Below are 19,109 nucleotides of genomic sequence, written 5' to 3' on the forward strand. Positions count from 1 at the left end.
GGAACGCACTCAGAACAGTCATGTATAATTAGATTGTTATGTCCGCAGTAATGAAATGTATTTGATATGTAAGGTAATCATCTGTTTTTCTTAAAAAGTAAACCTTAATGCAACGTTTATTGCTTTTGATTTGCTTGACTGACTTGAAGTGAATAATACTTATTTCAAAAATGTATTTTGTTGTAAATTGAAATGATTGCAGTGGGATTGTGTTTTTCCCTTCTAAATTAGCTATTTCATCCATGGAGCTGTACTTTGATTTTGTGCTGAGTGGAAAGGTACTCTGCTGATAAATGTATGTGTGAAACTGACAAGACTGTATTGTTTTTCCACCTTTGTTAAAAAAATGTATATAGTTAGACTTCAAAGCTGCAATTTCAGGCACTCATTGTATGAAAGATTCTAAGATGATAGGCTGCATTTTGAAGTACTTTTCTCATAGCTCCCCTAGTCTTCCTGATTTACCTTTCTGAAAAGAGCACTTTATGTGTAGACTACCATCTCTATATGGTTGTAATTTCCCCTTTCTGCATTTTATAACACAGGCTTATAATACTTAGATTTTTGATATGTTTCCATTGCGTCGTGTGCTGGCTAGATTTTGACCCCATCAGATCAAATAGCTCTGAGGTCTTTCTTTGGATGAGCGAGGTGCTGAAACATGAAAAGGGGATAGACATTAAATTTTGCAGTGAGTAATCCCAAAGACTTTCAGATCTTGGGCATATCATCTCCTTTCTCATTTGGTGTTTTCTTTAAACATACAGAAGAAACTGGACAATACTAGGGTGGAGTTTTCTTGTACTAAAGCCTTTGTTTTCCGTATATGGAGAGAACATTATTGTCCAAACTATAGAAGAAATTTATCGTGACACTTTCTTTGCTGGTGTTTGCTTTAATAACCAGGAGAAGCAGCTGAGCAGACTGCATTCACAGCGGAGTCTCAGGGAGAAAGAAAGTCCAGCCAGCTGGATTGTTGGATAAAGCCCCTGCTACAATCTGGGTGACTTAGAGGTCGTTTAGTGATGCCACAATCTGTTGGAAATGGTGGGACAGGGAAGAAAAGAATGACAAGGCTTTACCTGCTAAACTGTCTTTGTGGAGGAGGAAGAGTACTGCTGAGGTTGCAATGTCTGGTGGAGGGCACTTTTGCAGTCATAGTAAAAGGTCAGGGCTGTGAATGCTGGCCAGACTAAGGCATATGGGTGGGTGTGGAGGAAGCATCGTCCTTGAGCCTGAGGTGGGGATGCCACAATGACCACCCCTTATGTCATCCTTCGCTCATAACATAGTGCTGGCAGTACCGTAGGTTACACCATGAAGTGACAATCGCAAATCCATGCAGCTATGGCAGCTGTCCATCATCTTCTTCTTCCATGCCTTTTACTTTGCCAGCAATGGGGATGGACAGAGACACGTTTTAGAAAGGATACAACTGGACCACAGATTACAGATGTGCATCTTTTATTTGCATGAGTCAGGAACCTGGCATTCTCCAAGCTTTTGTTGTTAGCATGTGTACCATCAAGACAACAGAATGGTGCAACCTCTTTCATTGAGAAGTGATTGTAGTCCTAGATTATCCTGGCCTTTTATTCAAATAGTCTGCAGTACTCTTCCCTGAAAAAGCATCTGTGTTGTTGCATTTTTCCTTAATAGGTAAGTACTAGGTTAGTTGCCCTTGTGGGCCATTTTAAGCCTAGCCAGTTTCCTCTTTTTGTGCTTAAATTAACCTATCCCATTTGTTTAGAGATTGGCCTTACCCATCTCATGGTCAATAATTGTATATTACTCCTAATAAGAATAACTGGGATCATACCATAGATAATTTGAGGGGACCAACGTATGGGATAAAGCATTTAGTAACTGCTTCTGTCCATTAGTAGTACAGGGGGCACTCCTGGGGTAAATTTTCAGTTTCCCATCCACAGATCCAAGTTGCACTTGAATATGGGCAGGACTGAGCTTTGCCTTATGTGTATGGGGAGTCTGTTTCTGAACAGTAGTATCCTCTGCAAGATGCATCTCTCCCTCCAAACTATTCCTTTGTTGCAGAAGAGGTTTGGATCCCTAGACAGAGCATTTCTGATGTCAGTTGACTTACTGATGTGCAGTAAATCCATCAGTAATGGGTCGGAGGATGCCATATATGCCAGACTCAGGTCACCTCTTAGCAGTCTGTGGAACACAGAGTGTTGTGACAGGGTTTTGACCTAGGTCATGTAGGACATTTTTAAAGATCATTTCTAAAGGAGTGAAGCAACCTATGTTTTTTATGCAAAAACTGAAGGTCATTCACTCCAGTTTACAAATAAAATTATTTTAATAATTGCTTCTGAACGTGGAAGTCTAAACATATATAGCTGGCATTAATATTTGTGGGCAGGAAGGAGGAAGATGCATCAGTTTGAGTTCCAACCCTGCTTATGGTGGGTAAGTAATTGTGTATTAAATTATGTAATTGCCAAACTGTTAAATTAACTATTTGGCAGTTACATAACTTAATTCACAATTACTTACCCATGCTAATCCACCTTAGAGCTGGAACCCAAAGTATTATGATGCTCACTAATATTAATGCCATAAACACGGCTGTTACTTTAGACTTCTGCATTCAGAAATAATTTTTAAAGTACATTTGTAAACAGAAGTGACACGGCCTTTAGTTTTTGCATAAATAAGTGTTTGCATGCATAAAGATGCAAGACAACACTTTTTAATGCAAAAACTGAATGTCATTTCGCCCCTTTAGACATGATCTTTAAGACTTGTATCCATTTAGTTATTGCATGTGTCTAGATAGATATATGCCTAAGGAGGGCCTAATGAAGGCTGAGTAAAGGGGAACAATGACATCCCCAGATCTAGACACAGTCCCTTTGTTTATAACCTATGCAATATAGAAGGACTTTCTTACAATGGACACATGTTGGACAAAAGTTAGGTCATTGTCCATGTAAGTTCTCAAATCTTGAACTGGGTCAACACTTAGGAATGTATTGTCAGTGCAGTAATTCTCTGAGATAGATGACTTCCCAAAGGGTCCAGCAATGCATTTTTGGCATTTAGTTTCAGTCTGATTTTGGCACCAGTTATTTGAGACTAAGCTTCATGCAGGATGGCCATATCATTTGGGGATTCGGTAACTGCTCCTAGCATGCATCTGCATACTTGGTCAGCCAGAGCCCCTTGGTATTTTGTTTTACTTCAGAAAAGTAGATGGCAAACAAGAGAGGTCCCAGCATAGAATCCTGGGGGGCTCCACTGGTGACTGGTCTCTTTGTTGTGGAGGTAGCATCTCCTATTTTGATTTCCTGCATTCTGTCTAAAAGCCAGTTGTCAATCCAATGGGTTACATAGGGGGTTATTCCCAGTTTAACTTTCCTACTATGCCTGAGTGGGAAATTGTCAAAAACTTTGGCCAGGTCAAGGTATGTACAGTTTTCCCTTCATCCATTACTTTGGTGACCTTTTCAAAAAAATCCCCCAGATTGACTAAGCATGACCTGCCCTGAATGAATCCAACCTGAGATGGGTCCAATGTTTGGAGGTTCCTATGTCCTGATTGATTAGCTTCATAAGTCTTTCCATGGCTTTACAAATTAGGCTGGTCAGACTTATGGGTCTGCAGTTGCATGGGGGGTGTGGATGGTGTTCCCTTATGCTAGGGAATGACAGTAGCTGTTTTCCATTCCCTTGGTACAAAACCTGTGTGGAGGCTGAGATTGAACATCATTGTTAGGGGTGTGACTAAATAATGCTTAGTTATTTAATTTGCATTCTGGGATGTTGTCAGGGCACATCGCTGCAGTATTTTTAACTTTTGATAGCACATTTAGGACTTGGTCATGTGTGATAGCCGAAGGCTGACCAATTTCAGTTATATCTTGAGGGACAGACAGAGGAGAGAGAGGTAAAGGTAGAGCTAAATTTATGGGCCAGTAGATTCACTGTATCTTCATCCTCGGTGTAGGTATTAACATAATTTACTATCAGATCAGTGCGTTGATATGTTTTGGTTTTGAGGTTACGAACATAACTAAAAATACTTTCTGGTTGTCTTTAGCTTAGGTAGCTATTTTAGCTTCAGACTTGGCTTTTGTGGATTTTATTAAGCTGTTGAGTTTTGTTTCAGTGACAAGGGCTCTAACATTCTGGGACGTGCTCTTACTTTTGGTTAAAATTCTTTTCCACCATATGGGTTTATTTCTGGGTTTGTATTGCACTTGTTCCAGTGGGGTACATCTGCATATTTGCAGCCACTTACATGCTGGTATAGTGTCATACTAGATATAGCTACTTCCACAGAGAAGAGTCACCAGAGTGGACTGGCCAAGCCTTTCAGGCAACAAGTGCAGTCCACTCAGCATGGCAATGTGCTTATTGTAGGCAAGTCCATAATTTGGTAGACCAGTGCACCATTCACATGACTAAGGGTAACAGATGCCTGTCAGGTGGCATAATCCATCATAGGACTAAGGTACTCAAGTCTCTTTTACCCAGGTACAAATATGTTATCGTAATTGTCCCTGTGGGTGTAAATAACTTGAATTGCCCCGTTTAGACTGTGTGAAGGACACCATGGAGCTCTCTGAATGTGTCTTTAAGGTTGGAAAGGAACTAGTCTTGGGGGGGGGGGGGTTATTGTACCTTCACTGAAAATAACATAATATAGAAGCAAAAGCTGATAGACTTCAATAATTGGCTAAGTTATTGGTTCCCTCCGCGGACCGGAGTTCCGCTGTGGCGACCCCTAACCCGGAAAAGCCGAAAGAGACACCAACAACATTGATTCCCTCCTTTGAGTGATGCAATATGTGTTGACCTGGAGGGGGAATAGAAGACTGTCTTTCCAGTTTTGCTAGGGATGGCCTGCACCTCTCTCATAAAAATGTTCTTTTATTGGCTGAGACTTCTATACCCTCCCCACTGTAGTGCCTTACTAGCAATGTCAGTCTATTCAGGCTGCTAACCTAGTAATATAAATTCCCGTCTGTCAAATATCAATGTAGTGCTGCTCATCACTAGGAGTCTATAGAAGAAAATGCCCTCAAAGCCTTCCAAATGCTGTAGGATGTGGACATCTGTGTTTTTAGTCTGGTTCTAGAACTGTAACAACACTTCTCCTTACCTGGCTTCTCTGCCTACCACTTGTTTAGGCCTGCAAGTGCAGATGGCACTAATGATCTTGGAGGTGGTGTGCCCTCTCTGTCCCCTCCACCCAAAAAGAGAATCACCTTTAGAATAATTGACTTGGACAATGGCTTTTAGCTCCTTGATACACTAATATCAGTAAAGAAAAATCTCATACCACTTCCTAGCTAAGTACAGAACCTCATTTGACGCCTACAAATCACCAAACATATTTTAATAGAGTTGAGTCTCCTTCCATAAATCCAGGTATCCAAATTTTGTGGAACTAGGTCCACCCTTCCCTAAATTAGCACATCCACATCTCTGCAGTTGTGTCTCTAGTGCTTCCCTGACTTTATAATTGCAACCCCCTTGATCAAATAGTACCCTCCCCAAACAGAAGCTTCAACATACTTGATCGTATCCTTACAAACACAGCCCCTGTCTGATCCTCATCCACTGTCATAACCTCGCTGGTCAAATGAAGCCATCACACTGAGTTATTTACTATATAATCCATTTATAGGTCAACTAACAACCAGTCCATCTTTAGAGACTTCTCCAAGGCTATTCTGTGTGCTTTTGAAGACATGCAAAGGTCCAGCAGTCTTGCATTCATTGATGGCTGTTAAGCAAATACTGCCCATGTGCCCAAAATCTGTATGAGTGGCGTAACTATTGCAGAGAAGCTCATATTCTACTTTTCCACAAAAACAATGGTATGTGTAGAAAAAAAGACCGTGGTGGAATTTAACTGTAAATAAACTTTACAATAAAAGGAGAATGCACCCAACCAAAATAAAACTCAGTGTGCTAAAATTACCTTAAAATGGTAAATTGCTCAGGAATAAGATCAAATATTTCAGAGGTACGTATGAACTATTTTAAAATCAAGGATACTGATTTTCCATTTTTACAGGAAAATCCAAGAAGAATACATTTGGACTTAAGTACTGGAAACTACAGGATTTTCATGAAATGTGGCATTTTAGGCCAGAATACTATTATGACAACCTGTATTTCTTCTTATATTTATTATTACTATTACTGTTTGCTTTGAGTGATGTTCTTCATGTTTCACTGTTGCAGTCATCACATTTGGGTTATTTGCTTGCAGTAGCCCTCAGTCGGCCTGATTAACAAAGTCTTGGGTCCTGCATCGGTTGCTGTCTCATCTTCCATGTCAGGTAGTCAGGGGTATAAAGCATGCAGCCGATGCCATTACATCAGTCATTCTTGCCGTGTGGTGCCCGAATCAGAAGCAACTGAAATTTTCATTTTCGAGTTTCAGAACCGAAGTCTTCAAGTAAGCTAAGTACCCCACTGGGGAAATTTTTTCTTGCTCTAAACCAATGTCAGTAAAAGTCAATAATTGTATTTCTTGTGGAAAGCAAATACCTCATAAAGATTTTCATTCGTACTGTATTCCTTGCCTAGGTCCTGACCACGACGTACCTCACTGTCGGTTTTGTGCCTTATTTAAACAATGAACTAGTCGTCAATATATTTACATTTTGGTACTCTGTTCAATTATCCAGATATGGCTTCGGTAAGCCACCCGACTACCGACATTCCAAAAAAATGCAAAGATAAAGACAGAGACAAACCACATAGGTCCAAAGCTGCCGACGGCGCTTCTCCTAAGCTAGTCGCCAGTTCGCCGATATTCAGTGAGGCTCTTTTGCAGCTCCTGATGCCCACTACTTCAGATTTGCAGGCCTCTACTGAGACCCATTTGGAGTCCGGTATGCTGCAAGATGCTTCAACTGTGGATGTCTCTACCTTAGATAGACCCACCAGCTTCTCAGGGTGTATTCAGGCCTACTGACTTGCATATTAAACTGATGCCATCTTCTTCTTCAAGGCCTAAAACTCGATCCATGCCTAGAAAACCGATGCTCAGACCACATGGTCAGGCCTCTATGCCTAAAAAACAAATTATAAGAATGGCTGAAGACCTTATTACTTTAATCAGGGGAAGCCAACCTTCTCCCTGTAAGAGACCTAGGACTGAGTTTGCTTATGATTCTTCTGATCCTGATTCTGAAGTTTCTGTTTCCTCTGATGACCAGGATTTACCCTTATCTACCTGTGAGGATTCTGATGCAAAGGACTCTATTCCCTCTGCTTTCCCCCCAGAGGATTTCTCTTTTGGTGAAACCTTGCATACTCTTAGGGAGCATTTTCGCTGGGAAAGCCAGGATTACTCTGACTCTAAAAAGAGGCTTAGGGATTTTTTACTCCTGCCCCAACACAGGTCTTTAGCTATCCCCCCTGTACTGGACATTGTTGATGCATTTTCGGAATCTAGCTTGGCCCCTGACTCTCTACCTCCTGCTCCCAGAAAACCTGATGGATATTACAGTTCCTTTTTAAAAATCCTCCTGCGGATCCTGAGACCATCTCACAGGGACCCACGGAATTAAGGCTACTACTGCCAAAAATCCTACCCCCTCGGATAGAGATTTCAGGGCGCTGAATAGATGGGGTAAGAAGGTATACACTTATGCAACCTTGGCCATTAGGGCCTTAAACTGCCAGTTTCTTATGTTAAAGTATTGGCAACATATTATTGGATTGCTTAAACAGAAAATGATGCTGATTCCTGACTGTGCTGAAAATAACAATTACATGATTTAATGCATTCTGCTGAACAAGCTGGAAAACATACTTTGCAATGTGGTTTTGATTCACTAGAGGCATCTTGCAGGGCTGCTGTCACTGGGTCTGCTCTTAGAAGGCATGCTTGGCTTAAGGAGCAATCTTTGCCAGATCATGTTAAAGCTAAGTTGATGGATGCTCCCTTAAACCAAGACCACCTGTTTGGCAACAAAGCAGTAGTAGTACTTAAAAAGATGGAGGAAAAAGCTAAATCTTTGCAAACTGTTAAAGATTTCCTGCAAGTACAGCCCTCCCAGGTTTAGTAGGCATTGGCCCTCTAAAAATTGGTCCTTTCTTGCCTCTTCCAGGCTTTCTCAGTCCAAACCCAGAACCAGTAGAACACCCAGGCTTCAGTCCCAAGGTACTCACAGACCTAAGCAGTGGGGGGCTCCCACTTCCAAAGCAGGGAGTAGTAAGACTCACACCTATGGTAAACTGACTCAATGACTTAACTTTAAATCTTCCAAGCCCTGCACAACTGACTGTTCCCTTAGGGGGAAAGATTACCCGGCAGGCAAAAAATTGGGATCTCATTACCCAGGACAAATGGGTTTTAAATATAGTTTCCCAAGGATACAGATTCCACTTTCACTCCTTACCAACCCCAAACGGCTGGCCAGTCCTACCTCCAAATCAGTGGGCAGAGGCTCAAAAGCAAATTCTCGCTCTCTTAAGCATCAGGGCTATTCAGCCTGTTCCAGAAGAGGAACGGGGACAAGCTTTCTACTCAAGACTTTTCCTGGTGCCCAGAATAGACAACCCCTGGCGTCCTATACTGGACCTCTCTATCCTAAACACATTTTTGGTGTTTCCAAAATTCAAGATGCTAACTCTTCACTAGCTGCTTCCCATGCTAGGCAAAGATATCTGGTTGGCAACACTGGATTTAAAGAAAGCCTACCTGCACATCCCAATAAGGGAATCCTGCAGAAGATACTTATGCTTCAAAGCAGGCTACATGCACTATCAGTTGTCTGCACTGTCCTTTGGCTTATCTACTGCACCCAGGGCATTCACAAAGTGCCTAGCTCCAGTCATTGCATTTTGCAGGCAAAGAAATATCCAGATATATCCATACCTGGACGATTGTCCAATTCAGGCAGAAAACCAGGACATACTATTGAATCATCTGGCGTTTGTACAGAAATTGCTAACTTCTCTGGAGTACACTATAAACGAAAATAAATCACATCTTGTACCCTGCCAACAAATTGTATTCCTGGGAGCAAGCTTGAACACAACTTCCCAGATAGCTTTTCTCACGCCAGAAAAACAAGTTCATTTGACAGCCTACTTCAAACTACTGGCCACAAAGACCCAGCTATCTGCAAGGAAAATACTGCAAGTCCTGGGGTTCATGGCCTACTGCATTCTACTAATTCCATATGCAAGACTGCATGTGAGGAAACTACAATGGTATCTAAAAAGCCTATGGTGTCAACATTCTCAGGATCTAGAAGCAATGATTCCGATCATTCCTTGTCTACAGATAGAGTTCCTTTGGTGGGCAAACGCCTGTCACCAAAATAAGGGACTGACATTCACTCTACCCCCTGCCGCCCAAACCTAACAGACTCATCAGACTATGCATGGGGGGGCTCACTTGGCAGGGAAGTGCATTCAGGGGAAATGGAACCCAAATCAAATGCACCTGCACATCAGTCTGAAAGAAATGTTAGCTGTACAGAATGTTCTGACAGCCTTCAAGGACCACATCCTTCCAGGACAATTAATGGTAAAGATGGACAACAACAATGTTATGTGGTGCGTAAACAAGTAGGGGTGAACCCACTCATACCCCCTCTGCAGACTAGCCACGGCTCTGCGGAACACAGCCTTGAGCTACCAAGTGCACCTTCAGGCTGAATTCCTGCCAGGAAAGCTGAACACACTGGCAGATGACCTAAGCAGAAATCTCATGGACACACACAAGTGGAAACTGGAACCAACGATATTCAACATGTTGAGAAACAAATGGGGGAGTCCCAATATAGAACTGTTTGCCTACCCCCAGAACTACCAGTTGAAAAAAGTCTGAACAAGGACTTCCCACAAACAAGCTTGGAAAGTGGATGCCCTATCCTTCACCTGGAAAAACCTATCAGTTTATGCCTTTCCCTTCTGCCTCTCCTCTCCAAGGTACTGCTAAAGATCAAACAGGACAAATCAAGGACGATACTGATTGCACCAGACTGGCCACGCCAACACTGGCACCCCTTTTTGCACAGTGTCACTGATGGCGCCTGCCTCAGACCCCTGTCCTGCTGTCACAGCAGGAGGGCCAGATTCGGCACCCGCAGCTTCAAACCCTGAACCTGGCAGCCTGGCTAATTACCTGATCTCTCCGTTACCATCCCTCAGTAAGCAAGTGTTGGATGCCATTCTGGAAGCAAGGAGGCCTAGTACTAGAAATTCCTATGCTGCAAAATGGAAAAGCTTCTGTTCCTGGAACCACTCAGAGGATGGGCACAGCAGCGCCCAATTTACCTCAGATTCTTCAATACTTAACTCATTCCCTCCAGTAGAGCTCTTTTAAGTGTGCACCTTTAACTCCAAGTGGGTGTGGCTTCAGCCTTTAAAAAATGAAGTTATCACCTTACAATTCTAACAAATACTAATAGACAGAGGTCATATATCAATACAGTTGTGTTTGCCATCATGTATGCTTCAAGATAAAATATTCTGACACCTTGTATGTAGCATGGTTTTAGAATTATTAATGCAAATATGAACAGGCAATATTTGACGCCTAGTGGCACAGTAGGCGGTAACTGCAGAAATGCCTGGAGACATTACTTGGCTGTAATGAGTTAACTGAGATGCTGCACAAGGGCCTTTCCTTTTCCTCCATCAAAATTCAGGCCTCAGCCATTTCAGGTTATTACAACACAGAACCACCCCTCTTTTCTCATCAACTGCTGAAGCAGTTCCTCAGAGGGCCAAAAACTTAAAACCACCCAGGAGAGCCCCTACTCCAGCCTGGGACCTTAACTTTGTATGGCAAAACTCACTCTACCTCCTTTTGGGCCAGCTGCAAATGCAGAGTTGAAATTCCTTTCTTGGAAGACGGCTTTCCTTTTAGCCATCACTTCAGCTAGAAGGGTGTCTGAATTACAGGCCCTCATGGCAGTGGAGCCTTTTATCATTTTTCATGTGGATAGGGTGTCCATCAGGACCAATCCCTCCTTCATGCCCAAAGTGGTATCCAGTGTGGCCCTTAATCAGTCCATTAATTTGCCATCCTTCTTTTCTAATCCACAGAACAAAGGGGAGCGAATTCTGCACTCTTTAGATGTGCACAGACAACTTAGATTTTATTTGGACAGGACTAAATCTCTCAGAAAATCTGAACAACTGCTGGTTGCATTTGCTGCAGGGGCAGTGGGGAAGGCCATTTCAAAGCAAACCATTTCTAAATGGATAGGCCATTGCATTAATTTTTGCTGTGTAAGCACCATGGAAAACCTTCCCCACAGGGGATTAGACCACATTCAACCTGGGCTGCATCTACCTCTACAGCCTTTCTCAGAGGTGTCCCTACCAGGGACATCCTAGAAGCTGCTACCTGGAGTTCTGTACATACTTCACCAAGCATTACCATTTGCCAATTTTCTCTACATCCAGAGCTGGTTTTGCCACTGTAGTGTTGCAGGGCATTATAGCTGGTCCTAATGCTATCTAATTTCCTCCTCCCATGCTTAGCTTTGGGAATCTACCCAAATGTGATGACTGCAACAGTGAAACACAAATCTATGAATGTAGATGTTCAAGTGTATTCACTGTTGCAGTCCTAGTTACCCTCCCTCCAACCCCCTGACTTCTAATGGCTATACCTCTATTCTTGCTTACTATGTTTAAAGCTTTTTGGTGTATTTGCTTTTTTGTTGGAGGTGTAACCTTCTATATATAATTGCTTCCCATTATGGGGGCACCTGACATTTGGGGCAAGAAAAACTGATGTAATGGTGTCAGCTGCATGCTTTATACCCCTGACTACCTGACGTCATGGAAGATGAGACAGCAACTGACTCAGGACCCAAGACTTTGTTAATCAGGCTGACTGAGGGCTACTGCAAGCAGATAACCCAAACGTGATGACTGCAACAGTGAATACACTCGAACATCTACATTTATGGCAAGTATACACAACTGTACTTTTTGTAGCTAGAGTCTGTTTTAATGAAATTTAATATATATGCATGTGTGGGTGGCCACAGTGGTGCAGCGGTTAACATTGTCACTTCAGAGCAAGAGGTTCTCCAGTTAGATTCTCTGCTGGGGTGTCGTCTTTGCAGAGTGTACATGTCCTCCTTGTGGTCACATGGTTATCCTCTGGGTTCTCCGGTTTCCTCCCAGATTCCAGACACATGCAGTAGGTGGATTGTACACTAAATTGGCAGTAGGTGTGTGTGTGTGTGTGTGTGTGTGTGTGTGTGTGTGTGTGTGTGTGTGTGTGTGTGTGTGTGTGTACACGAGTGAGTGGTGCAAATGAAGTACCGTGGCAGGGCTAGCTACCTGGCAGTGTAAACCTTGGCTCGAGATGGCTGTCACTGTGGAAGTGACACCCCAACCCCATGTGCAAAAAGGGGTTGAGGGGGTGTGTGTATGTGTATATGTATGTATGTATGTGTATATATATATATATATATATATATATATATATATATATATATATATATATATATATATATATATATATTTACGATAGGGACTCTAACAGACCATTGAATTATCAAACCTTTGTGTGTGTCATAGACTTAAAAATGTTTGAATCACAAAGATTTGAAGAAAAACAAAATATATCCCACACCCCCTACTAATTGTGCATACCAACTCTGAGATTACAGTATGGTGGGGAAGGGGAAAGGATAAATTCCCCAATCCCGCTGTACTGTGATCTTGTACTGAAAAAAGCCAGTAATTGCAATCAGCTAGAACAGCTTTTTTTCACTGGGAAGTTGACCTCTCAGTAGATTGTAGGGAGCCTATATAACATTATATTGTCGCACATTCAAATAAGTGATTAGGACAGTATCGAGTCACAACAGCTCGAACAAACTAACATCAAAAGCAAAAAAAAATAAAAATGAGGGGAAAGTGCCTGATTTTTTGCAGGGGAGCAAGCAGGCCCCTGTATCCCCCATGCTAGTTATATATACCAACTTTGAGATCCCCCCCACAGTGGGGAAAGGACCAAGACCCCAGTCCCCACTGCACTATGATCCTGCACAATAGTCCCTTTCCATGAGATATGCCTCCACTTCATTGTTTGAGCTTTTTTGACACAATGTTATGTGAAGCCCTCATTTTAGCATTTGACTATATAAAGGCAACGTGTGTGTGTACATCTTGCAAATATTATGAAATTATGATAATGATCGAAAATTATACTTACAAAGTACAGATTAATTTCCGAATTTCATTTTAACAAAAATGTTTTGAGAACCCTCAAAATCAGGGTCCTTAAGCAAATATAAATTTATGTATTTCCATTCTCTTTAAATAGCTAAGAGTAGAAAGTGAATTTGTGCATTCTCTTAAAAACAAAGTGAGGTCTGCAAGTAATGCTTTTCACTTGATTTGCTATCTACAATGTTATATTGGTGTCAGTAATCCCAGTAAGAAATCTGTTAATTAAGGAACACTTACACCTTAATGCTGTGTGATGGTAATGGATATTTCTTCTGTAAACCTGAAAAAAAAAAAAACTAAGCCTGACTTCTCAGTGACCTGTGAAAAGGGATATTTGCAGTACATTGAATAAAGGCAGCAAGTTGGTATAGCAGTTAACATTGCAAGCATGCAGAGCTTGGCTGCCTGTTTAATTTACTGGTTGGCGTGCTTTCTGTATGACATTTTAATGTCTTCTCTCTGGCCATTTGCCTTTTCACTGGGGAACTTGTTTCCTGACATTTTCCAAAGATATCTGAGTAGCTAGCTAGTTGATCAGATTTGCTCCTAGGTATTTGTGCCTGAGAGTGTGTTACTGTTCTGTGATGGACTGGCATCCCATCCAGCACTTGTTCCCTACTTAGGGTTGCCACCTTTTCAAATGGCCATAGTGGGACATTTTCGGGACACATCAGATTTTACAGGCCGACACAAACCCACGGGCAGTACAAAGGATAGACCTTTCCTTTTTTGCCTAAATAAAAGCTTATTCTTGTAGCAGTTTAGTTGCTTATCCTGTTTCTTGTAACATGTAGGTATTTTAGATACAGAAATAACTATTTTATGCAACTATTACATTACATATGGCATATAATTATGTCCTACAATCTCAGGGCATTCACCATTTTTAATATTTTTGGTCAGGACACAACCGCCCAAAGAGGGACTGTCCCTCACAAAGTGGGACACGTGGTAACCCCACCTGCTTCTGCCTGCTGTTTGCCAGCATACGCACTTGCTTTTCACATATCTAAACTGCCAAAGCAGGTTTTGAAAGTGAATCCGTGAAATAAAGACCTTAGAGTTATAACATAGACATTTCTTCCTACACCAGAGAAAGCCTGCAGAGCTTAAAATATGTTGGTTTGCATTAAACTAGCAGTCTCTCTTTTCTGACTTACCAGTAACATCTGATCATTATCCAGCACTGATAATCAGAGAGCTCAGTCAGCAAGTTTGTTGTTGTTGCCTGCTTCAGACTGCTGTTAAAATACATAGTCTTTTCTTTCTCCTTCCTTCATTGTATTCTCTCACCTAAGGCTGTTCTGTGAACCTTGAAAGGAAAACACGACCGATAAACAGCTCTCTACACAATTTGTCATTTAAGTAGTAGTTGTGTCTTTCGGCTTTTCCCGGTTAGGGGTCGCCACAGCGGAACTCCGGTCCGCTAATGATTAGCAGTGATACTGTAAAAGCTGTTTTCTGAACCAGCTACTACAGGAAAATGTATTGCAATGTACTGCCACCTGGTGGTTGCTGTTCTGTTTGCATGGTCAGAGTGAAAAGTTTAAAGTGTCATTACAGTTGGCTGTAGTTCAAAGTTTATATGTATTTTTGCTTTTTTTTTGACACTGTCAGGCAAACTGAAAATGATTTAAGTTAGAGAGCACTTGGAGATGATTTAGATGAGTGTGTCTGGTGGTAGTTTATTTCACACTTGTTTGAAAGAGACTGAAGGCTCATTGAAAATAGTTGATGGTGATGTTGCATAGATCATGTTTATTTCTCTCAGTAAGTAATTTGACATTCCAGTAGGAAGGGCTGAAAATGCAGTTGGAATGAGTAGAAGGTACCTAGATAGAGAATTTGGTTATGATCTAGATAAAGACAAAAAAAAACATGTCAACAGTATGAGATTAAAATAATGTACCTTTGACTTCTGGAGTATGTCAGGCATCTTTATTGAAAACAATACTACTTGAAGTTTTTGTTACGCTATTCTAGTGGTTTGTATAGATGAGAGAATTGGCTGCTTAAAAATGCACCTAAGCCGATAGAAGTTTGGGAAGAAATGTGGGATTTTATATGTTGGGATGAGGAATTTTTGAAGGTACTGTTTGGATTGGAGGGCTGCATTGATACAGTGATTAAAGAGAATTGCTAGAACATGATTTGCTAAGATGCATTGGTTGAAAGGAAGGAAGGACATAGTTATGCCACTGCACTTTGTGGAAATGGGATTTGCCTCACCTGGGAATTTGTATGTAATTCTGGGCACAGTCTGTAAAGAAGAATGTTTTACTTTCAGCAAGAGATTCAAAAAGTCTGAATAGAAGTTTAACTTGCTTATGTAGAGAAGCGATAGAAATATAGTTGACATATACGTGCTTATCATTGGCACCAACTTTGAAGAATATTATTTTGTAAGCAGCCTTTTGCACATGAAGAGATTACACTGTAAAGCTCAGTGGAATGGCACATTACATTTGTCATTGCTTTGTTTTCCTCCTGCAAATAGTATGGTTATGAGCTTTTTATCGGTTGCTGTTTTTAAATGTACGTCTCATTTCTGGCCAGGCCACGTGATTAGGATTAAATGTCTCAATTTATACTAATGGATACACATTACATTGGTGATTTTCTGTCTGTGGATGGTGCTTCCATTTTTCTGCTACTAAACTGTTCTCAGACAAAGCAGGAGAGTGATTCACACCACCTTGTTTTTATCAAAATTTGCAAGGACATGAAAACATTCAGATTAGTACACATGCTTTCATTACCTTGCTTTAATGAACCTAATTTTGTTTTCAGCATTTCCTTGCATTTTCCAAGCAGGTAAAGGTTTTAGTTTGGACCCTAAATGACTTTTGGTAGTAGCTGTTTACTCCATTTGCAAGGTACCTGGTTACAGGTGGAGGAAGTTTTTGTCTTACTGCAATAATAAATGCTGGCGCATCTGTTGCATATTTTTTTTTAGAAGTCTGATGATATTTTCAAGTTGAGGTGTGACAGGACTTCTACTCAAGAATGATTCCAGTGTACTGATTTGGTGTCATTGGTAATGTAAAGATAAAAACTGATGGGCCAAACAATGAAAAGTACATTCCATGTTGTTTCTCCCTTGAATTGGAAAGTAAAAATACATTGTGAAAATCTGTGTAGCCTTGCCTACATGGCAGTCACTGATTACCATTTTTTGGCATAGAGACAGTTAATTCTACACTGTCATACTGTGAGCTGTATAACTTTGGCCAGTAAGACCCGTTTTCAGAGAAATTATTTCCTTTTGGGATGAGTCATGGATGTTTATGACCTTAAAAATCCATGATGCATAGAGGCCAGTCTGAGTGAGTTGGCTATACTGAGGTAGTAGGAAAAGCACAGGTGTCTACTGATGAGGTATGGGTAGAACACCACCCTGTATGTCTGAATGCTATTGATTTAAAACTTCTGCTCAGGCAGAAAACAGACTACAGTTAAGCTTCCCATGTGAGCACTTGCATTGCTTGGCCGTCTAAGGACAAACATGAATAATTTGATTAACAAGTACTATTCTTTCACGGATACAAGATTGACTGTATGCTTCCTTTGTATGTTTTGGCATTAATGTATTCAATGCTGTCTAAATTTGGTGACTTATTGCATGTTGCAGTCTAGCAAGTGCAAATTTTTTTTGCATCAAATTTCTTAAATGCTGGTATTTAACTGAAGCAATAAACAAACAAAAAACAAATTGTCCACCACATGGACACAATATACAAACTTAAACTAGTTAACTGAAAGTAAAAGATACCAAATGAACAATCAGCATATTACCTTAAAACTGAAGGTAGCAAGTCCCTCAAGTTCAGTAAGTGAATGTAGCATAAAAATCCAGGTGTTACTTTAAGGGTAACTGCATGTTCATTTGATGCAGACTTCTCCATGATGCTTTCCAGTCCGTGATTATTTTTTTTCCCTTTAACAGACAGATTGTATGCTGTTAAATACAGGAGGAAATATCTTATGGGATGGTGCATTGATTCTTAGTATAGAACTTTACTAAGGCATCTAGTGCTATAGAAACTCTGTCTGAGAATGGTAACCTGCCATTGTGTGGAGCAGTCTTCTAAGGGTGGTTGGTAACTGTTCTCCAATTCTACTTTGGTTGCCTCTGTTGATGAGGCATTGCATTCATCATGTACCACATTTTCCTCTTTGTAATTTGCTGTTTAAAATAATGTAGGGAATTGAACACTTATTCACTAGTATGTATTGCCATCTTTGCCAGGTTTTTTTTATATGCCTTTTATCTGCTTGTCAAGTTGCCAACGGTCAGTCCTCCAATGACCTAGTCAGTACATTTGTTCCTGTCTGGGCAAGAGATTGATATGTGAGGGCATCTTCCAATCAAATGTCTAGGTTTCCTGTAAGCTGCAACTCACAGTCCACTCCTGCAGCCAATAGACTTGATCTAGAGTCCGGGTCCCTTCAACTTGTATACTACTATACATTCCTGAAGCTGGATAAGTCATCTTAACTCTGTCATCATGACTCAGTTGCTGTTTCCATTTGTACATTCATCCCAGATTCTGATGGGTAAATGCAGCAGTAAGTCTATATCTGCCCCTTCTCCAGTATGGGCAAGCTAGTATCAACTGCTCATGCTCACCCTCCGTTTGCTTTTCATGGTGGCCAGATCATTAGACAGTCCCAAGTTGCCTGGGTCACATGCAGACTTTCATTCCTCTGTTGCGTAGATCTAGCCCCAAGTGTTGATTTTCACATTTATTTTAGAAGACATATTCAGTTATAGTGTTTCACTTTCAGTGGGAGAAACACTGCTGTGTCCTGTCTCTGAGGCTGCTGATTCATTTCTTCTCTCATCTTGTTACTGACGTACTAAAAACCATCTGAATGCCAGGTTCCTAGGTAGTGCTGTCTTTGTTTCCCAGATTGCATGCTCATGACTACCCCATGAGCTGAGATTAACAAGATGTTTTTTTTTTCTCCTAATAATCTGTTTTTATTTTGTGTCCACTGTGTGTGTATACAGGAAAATGTAACTATGCCCTCTTCTTCCAGGCCTGGCAGTCTTGCCCCAGGAATGTCAGGATATTCCCTCTGTAAAGCTTTTTTTATATATTTCTTTATGTAGCTTACAGCATATATATATCATTTGTATGCTTCCATAGTCTGATGGTATTTGACCTGCTTTGGAGCTCAGATAAGTAATTCTTTAAGGATATTTTTTCTTACTACTTATTTTATTTGGCTACGTGTTGTTGAATCTGTCTAGGTTTGATGGATCAGATGCCCGATAAAATATTTTAGGCCACGTCCGCTCCAAAGGAAGAAGACAAGTGTTCTTATAGCGGACTGATCATACACAGAGATTGGTAGTCTGTGTGTTTTCTGTTTAGGCCCAGAGCACAATGCTGAGAGTTGTAGTACCTGACAAGGGTTTATGCAAAATAACTCTTGGCAGAAAGGAGAGTTTTCTGCAAAACTGTTTAGATTGGAAGAGACTTAAAATTGTGACTTTTACCACAATGGCATCTTTCACTTCTTCTGTGACCTGCAATGTCCCCTAAGAATCAAATAGAAAAGTGATCCAAGGAGAAAGCAGTCGGAGACCTGGCTAATGTGATGGCTCAAGTTCAAGCACACAGGTACTACTGAGGTGATTTTACAGCCTGCAGCCTTTGTCTCCCTTGGAGATCATCATGCCTACAGATCAAGGCACACTCCACAGATCCAAGAGACCTGGATGTCCCACTTCTCTTGCCTCTGACAGCAACACTTTTTGTAATCTTAGAAGGGGCAAAAGATGTGTCCATTGCTCTAGTCATTAAGAGCGTGAAGGTCTGGGAATCCCGTACTTAGCTTTCAAGTGGCAGCCCCCTTAAAAGGACTCAAAGGTAAGGTGTCTCCCCCATCACCTT

General features: G+C 41.1%; 1 protein-coding gene across 9 annotated transcripts in view; it reads left to right on the forward strand.

The window, feature by feature from the left end:
* ENAH (ENAH actin regulator) overlaps positions 1 to 19,109 on the forward strand; it is a 1,657,477-nt gene that overhangs the window by 1,441,889 nt on the left and 196,479 nt on the right. The gene's annotated exons all lie outside the window — the stretch shown is intronic.

This window comes from Protopterus annectens, chromosome 1.part2, assembly GCF_019279795.1.
Source record: "Protopterus annectens isolate FY-2018-M chromosome 1.part2, PAN1.0, whole genome shotgun sequence".
In the NCBI taxonomy this organism is placed as follows: Eukaryota; Metazoa; Chordata; order Ceratodontiformes; family Protopteridae; genus Protopterus; species Protopterus annectens.